At 49.1% G+C, this 6,024-nt stretch overlaps 2 protein-coding genes across 3 annotated transcripts in view; both read right to left on the bottom strand.

Moving 5' to 3' along the window:
• Positions 1–6,024, bottom strand: part of LOC102258811 (trem-like transcript 4 protein) — an 81,085-nt gene that overhangs the window by 72,344 nt on the left and 2,717 nt on the right. The window lies entirely within an intron of this gene.
• The window catches only part of TREML4 (triggering receptor expressed on myeloid cells-like 4), a 10,553-nt gene that overhangs the window by 3,705 nt on the left and 824 nt on the right, over positions 1–6,024 (bottom strand). The window lies entirely within an intron of this gene.

The raw sequence follows: 6,024 nt of genomic DNA, 5'->3' as shown, positions 1-6,024 counted from the left end.
CACCCTGTCACACACAGAGCCGCAGGGCGATCAGGGGGTTTGGTCGCTGCCCCCTGTCATGCTGATCCCGGTACCGGGAGGCCTCGCGGCTCCGCTGATCCCACCCGGCAGGGTCACAGATCCGGGTCCCAGACCGCAGACAGCCTTGCCTGCTGCCGCCTGCCTTCAGTATGCAAATTAGCCGCCATCTTGTTGCTTCAGGGTGGGGGTCCCCACTGGGGTGCCTGGCCAGCCTGGATGAGGGGATGATGGCTGTTTGCAGCTGGTCACACACCCTTCAGGGTGGGAGTCTCCACTGGGGTGCCTGGCCAGTCTGGGTGAGGGGCTGAGGGCCGTTTTCAGGCTGGCGGGCGACTGAAGCTCCAAACCTCTCCTTTTTTTCTTTTTTTTTTTATTCTGGCATTTATTTACCTTCTATGCCTGTCACTGGAGCTGAGAGCTGGCTTTCTCTCTGAGGCTCGGCTGCTGAAAGCAGGTTTCTGGCCTTTGTTTTCTGTATTCGAAACAATGTTGCGACTCCAGCTCTGAGATCCCGGCTGACTGACAGGAGGTTTCTGGGGTTTTGTTTATCTTCTATAAATGTTACAATGTTTCCAACTGAAGCTCAGAGGCCGGCAAGGCAGGCGGGGAACGTTGGAGTCCTCTGTCACTGAAGGAAGCAAGCCTCCCTGTTCGCATCAGCTGCCTGGCTGCCGGCCGCCATCTTGGCTGACAGTTAATTTGCATATCTCCCTGATTAGCCAATGGGAAGGGTAGCGGTCGTACGCCAATTACCATGTTTCTCTTTTATTAGTGTAGATGATTGAATAAATAAGTGGGGAGAATAGACAAATCTCCCATGCAAAAGAATCCCAATAATTTATGTTGACACTCGGCCCTTAAAGAGGGGCAGCGTAACTCCCCCTCCCTTAAGTATGGGCTGTCCTTAGTGACTTCCCTCCAAAGAACACGGAGTGGAAGTGGGGTAAGAGTAGCTTACAGTGGAAAAACCTGGCACCAGTTCAGCCTGGTGATCAAGGGTAAGACCAACAGTGATTATTGTGTTGATAGCATGTACCCCTGCTAGGATGTGATGAGAATGGCACTTTACTCTTTGATCTTCCTCCCCCAAACTCCTAAGCCTAAGAGAAAAAAACATCAAACAACTCTCAAATGAGGTGCATTACAAAATACCTGACCAGTACTCCTCAGAACTGTCAAAGTCATCAAAAATAAGGAAATTCGCCCAGCTGGTGTGGCTTGGTGGCTGAGCCTCAAACCAGGAACCAGGGGGTCAAGGTTCGATTCCTGGTCAGGGTACATGCATGGGTTGTGGGCTCGATCCCCAGTAGGGGGCGTGCAGGAGGCAGCTGATCAATGATTCTCTGTCATCATTGATGTTTCTATCCCTCTCCCTTCCTCTCTCTGAAATTAAATAAATAAATAAATGAATAAATAAAAAGGAAATTCTGAGAAACAGGGATAGCCGAGGGGGGCCTAAAGAGAGATGATGACCAAATGTCACCAGGTATCCTGGATGGGATTCTGGGACAGAAAAATAAAAGTTAAGGAAATCTGAATGAGGTATATGTCATGATTGATTGATTGATTGTGACAATATGCCATGTTCATGTAAGATATTACTAAGAGTGGAAACTGGGTATCTGGAAACTCCCTTTAATAACCTCGTTACTTTTCTGAAATCTAAACCTATTCTAAAATTTTAAAAAATGTAGACAGACTATTTGTACAAAACCTGTTTGTAAATAGTCGATAACTAACAACAAAAAAAAGGAAGTATTGTATAAGAACGTAGTTTGGTTGGGCATAAAGAATACTGATCGCAGACCTGGCCAGTTTGGCTCACTGGTTGGAGCATCGGCCTGCCTATCTAAGGGTCACAGGTTCGATTCCCGGTCAAAGGCCCATGCCTCGGTTACAGGTTCCCCAGCCCTGGTCTGCGCATGCAGGAGGCAACCGGTGTTTCCCTCTCTCTATCTCCCTCCCTCCCCACTCTCTTCCATTCCCTCTAGAAATCAATGGGGAAAAAATATCCTCGGGTGAAGATTAAAAACAAAACAAAAAAAAAGAACCTGATTGCAGCCGTGTAAGTGCCTAGTTAGCGAAGGCCCGCTTGCTGCGCTGCACACAGACTACAGGGGTATCCCTGCGGGTGTGGGATTCAGCCGCTGGCTTCTCAGCTGGTTGGAACCTCGCTCTCCTTCCGCGTGATCAGTCTTCAGAGCGTCCTGTTCGGGAGGGATTGCTTCACCTCCCTAAATTAACGGACACTCCCCTCTGCTCAGGACCCCACCTATCCCTGAACCTCCCTGCCCTGGTCCTGCCCTACACCTGGGCCCTGGGAGCCCCAGGGAGGAGGGAGGAGGTAGAGAGCTGGAATTTCTGAGGCCAATGACCAGAAGGTCTGGAGCCCAAGCTGTCTGCAGCTGCTGCCTGTCGGTGACCCTGTGTCCTGGCCATGGAGCTCAGGCGAGTGCTCCGCTACCCTGACCTACCCGGACGTCTTGGCTCCGTCAGAGGCCCCGGCCTGAGTCCAGACCCCTCCATCTGTACCCACCCAATGAGTCCCCACATGGCTCCACCCCTGACTGCCATTGTGGTTCTGCCTCAGACTGTGCTGGAGCGTGTCCCTTCCCCAGCCTCTGAAATGCCTCCAGGGCCCGCTCCCCAGCGAGTCTCACAGTGTGGAGCCACAAGGGGGCTCCTCTAGAAGCTGGTGCAGAGGACTGGAGTGTGCAGCCACCCCCCCTCCAGCTTCCCTGGCACAACCCCCACCACCACCCCGTCATGGGTGCGCAGGCCTGGCTGCACTCTAAGGCCCTGATCTGGTGCTGTTTTGTCACTGCCCTATTGTGGACCCTCTATTCCTCTCCGGATAGACTGTGAGAGCCGGGCCGGCTGTCTCATTCAGTGTGTGAGCCCCGCCTTGTCAACCCTATAGGGTGTGAGCCCTGCCTTGTCTACCCTACACCCCGCAGCGCTGTCTGCACATGCTCCTTGGTCTGATGGGGAGGGGGCCCAGAGTGCATCTCCAGCTCTAGCGTTTCTCCTTGTGGAGGCTGAGCTGCATTGAAGACCGGGGCCTTGTCCGGGGTCTCACAAAGATGGCATAGCTGAGGTGAGCATTTGAATTCTGCCTTCAACACACCTCTAGGCTTTGCCCACTGCGGAGCAGCTCCCAGCCACCCCAGCTCCCTCAGTGTCCCCATCATCCATCCCTATGGGCCGAACTTGCCCTTGCTGAGGCCCAAGGACAAGGCGGCAGCAGAGGAGACTCCAGAAAAAAGGCAAAAGGACTGAGGCACCAAAATAACTGAGCCCTTTCTTTCTTTCTTTTTTTTCTTCTTTTTTTTAAAATATATTTTTATTGATTTCAGAGAGGAAGGGAAAGGGAGAGAGAGAGAAACATCAATGATGAGAGAGAATCATTGATCGGCTGCCTCCTGCACGCCTCCTACCGGGGAACAAGCCCGCAAACCGTGCATGTACCCTGACCAGGAATCAAACGGTGACGTCCAGGTTCATAGGTTGACCACTGAGCCACACCGGCCAGGCATGGGCCCTTTCTTTGAGAAAGGAATATTTAAAAATCAGAAATGTGATTCTCTCTTTAAGAGGAAAACCTGCTTTAAATAAATGGGAAGTCAAACTACCCAGGTGTAAAAGTACCGTGTGCTCTAAAAAGTTTTCATCGGCGTTGAGAATCTAAGTTTATAACCAGGAACTGAAAGCTTTGCCAGCTGACCAGATAATGCATGAGAATATCTCTGTACATTGGCTAAAGGACAATATTTAAAATAGGACTGTCGAACGCTGGCTTCCCAACACAACCTGTTGCTAGGAGAAAGCTCTGTTTCTGATATTTGGGAAGCCAGTGTTAGACAATGTAGGTAAGCCCATCCATGTTCCCTTTACGACTTATGTTCTGGGATGTTTTTAAAGTGTCCTTCCCAATCTGAAGCACAATCATGTTTTGAATATTGTACTTTAGACAATGGACAAACATGCAGTTTTGACATTCACAACCACAACACAGAAATCTGCGCCCTCGGAGCGGGCGGGGTTTTGTGAAAGTTCACCTCAGTCATCCAGAGCTGCGTCATCTGATAGGTTAGCCATTAACCATGTACCTATTTACATTAGAGTCTATTAAAACCCCCTGAGAAAGATTCAGGTCCTCGGTCGCACTGGCCACACGCCCGATGCTCACGGCCTCCCGTGGCGGGTGGCTGCTGTGTTGGATGGAACGATGCAGGACATTTCCATCTTCCCAGGAAGTTCTGTCTGAGGGCACTGCTTTCTAGCTTGTTGTTTCAACACAGCTGGTGGGCTAGCACAGCTTTCAGTTCCTTGTTATAAATTTAGCTTCTTAAGAATACCGATGAAAACTTCTTATATGGAGTAAAGAAATGTTGAAATGAATTGCAAGGGGAGACTCACCAGTGTGGGGTTTTCATCCCTCCCACAATAGAGGAAGAAAGACGGAATTTGCATGTCTATCAATAACCTATCATTCACAGAATCCTATATAATAAAACCCTAATATGCAAATCGACTGAATGGTGGAATGACAGCCAGAACGACGGGTTGCTCTGATGCACACTGCCCCCCTCCCCACCCACCCAAGAGGAAGGTGACCTACAGCAGCAATCAGGGGGTGGGGACGGCCAGTGGGCGGTGCTGGGCCACAAGCCAAGGTGGGTGCCAGTGGGGCCCCCTGATCACCCTGCCCACTGGTCGCCCTACAGATGGCCCTGATTGCTGGACAGGCCTAGGGACTCTACCCTATATATTGGGAATGGTCTTTTAGATTTAAAAAGTCAAACCTGGCAAGGCTACTCTAACACTGAAAAAACAGGATGATGTAGCGATGACATGCATGGACCCTGGCTGGCACATTTTGTGGTCAGCCCTGATTCGGACACTTATAACTGTGTGACAAAGCCAATTACTTCTTTGTGCTCCAGTTTTCCACCCATAAGATGGGGAAAATGGCACTACTGCCTCAGAAGGATCATGTTATGTACTACTTTTTATAATCAGGGCAAAAAAATGTAGCTGCCCATACAACAGCAAGATGCCTTTCACACCCATGAAAAGTATGGTCACTGGTGCATGCAACGTCCCGGACTGCAAGAGGGATGTCTGACTGCCAGTTTAGGCCTGACATCCCCCGAGGGGTCCTGGATTGAAAGAGGAACCCCCTCCCTGCACAAATTTCATGCACTGGGCCTCTAGTTATAAAATAGTTCTCATTGAATCAGAATCAGAGAACCAGGAAGAATGTGCTAGAGACAATACAGTTTTCCATGGGAGTGCACATTTTTTATGGAAAAGTGTGACTTTGAGAGTCATTCCCAGAAGCTCAGAGGGAAATGTGTATAAAATAAAGCACATGAATCATTTCTATGTGTTTTCAAGGACCCGCACAAATGTAAATACATGTATGGAAAGTAGAGTGAAAGGACATATGCATTAACTATATTAAGAGGATACCTATGGGGCATCGGGTAGGAAGTGCAGCCAGGGGATGGAGGTGGAAAAAAATAAATTCCATAAAACCAGACAAATGGTGAAGCGCATCCATGGGTGACTGTGTGTGTGGACTAGGATGCTGATAGCGGGGAGGCTGTGCACGTGTGGGGACAGGGCTATATGGGAACTGTACTGTGCCCTTAATTTTGCTGGGAACCTAAAACTGCTCTTAAAAATAGTCTATTTTTTTAAATGACCAGAAGATGAAACCTATATAATTTTATTAACCAATATCACCACAATAAATTTAATTTAAAAATAAAATGTTTTTAAAAAATGACCAGGAGAGTGATGGGTCTTGCCATGGGCTTCACTGGAGGGCCAGACACTCCCCAGCAGAGCGGGTCTGAACAGCAGCAAGGGAACAAGCATAGGTTGATTCGGATCAGGGGTCCTCAAACTACGGCCCGCGGGCCACATGCAAATACAAATATTGTATTTGTTCCCGTTTTGTTTTTTTACTTCAAAATAAGATATATGCAGTGTGCA

The sequence above is a fragment of the Myotis brandtii genome, unplaced genomic scaffold (assembly GCF_000412655.1).
Source record: "Myotis brandtii unplaced genomic scaffold, ASM41265v1 scaffold929, whole genome shotgun sequence".
NCBI classification, from domain to species: Eukaryota; Metazoa; Chordata; class Mammalia; order Chiroptera; family Vespertilionidae; genus Myotis; species Myotis brandtii.
Note: the sequence above shows the minus strand (reverse complement) of the source record. Positions and strands in the feature narration are given on the sequence as shown.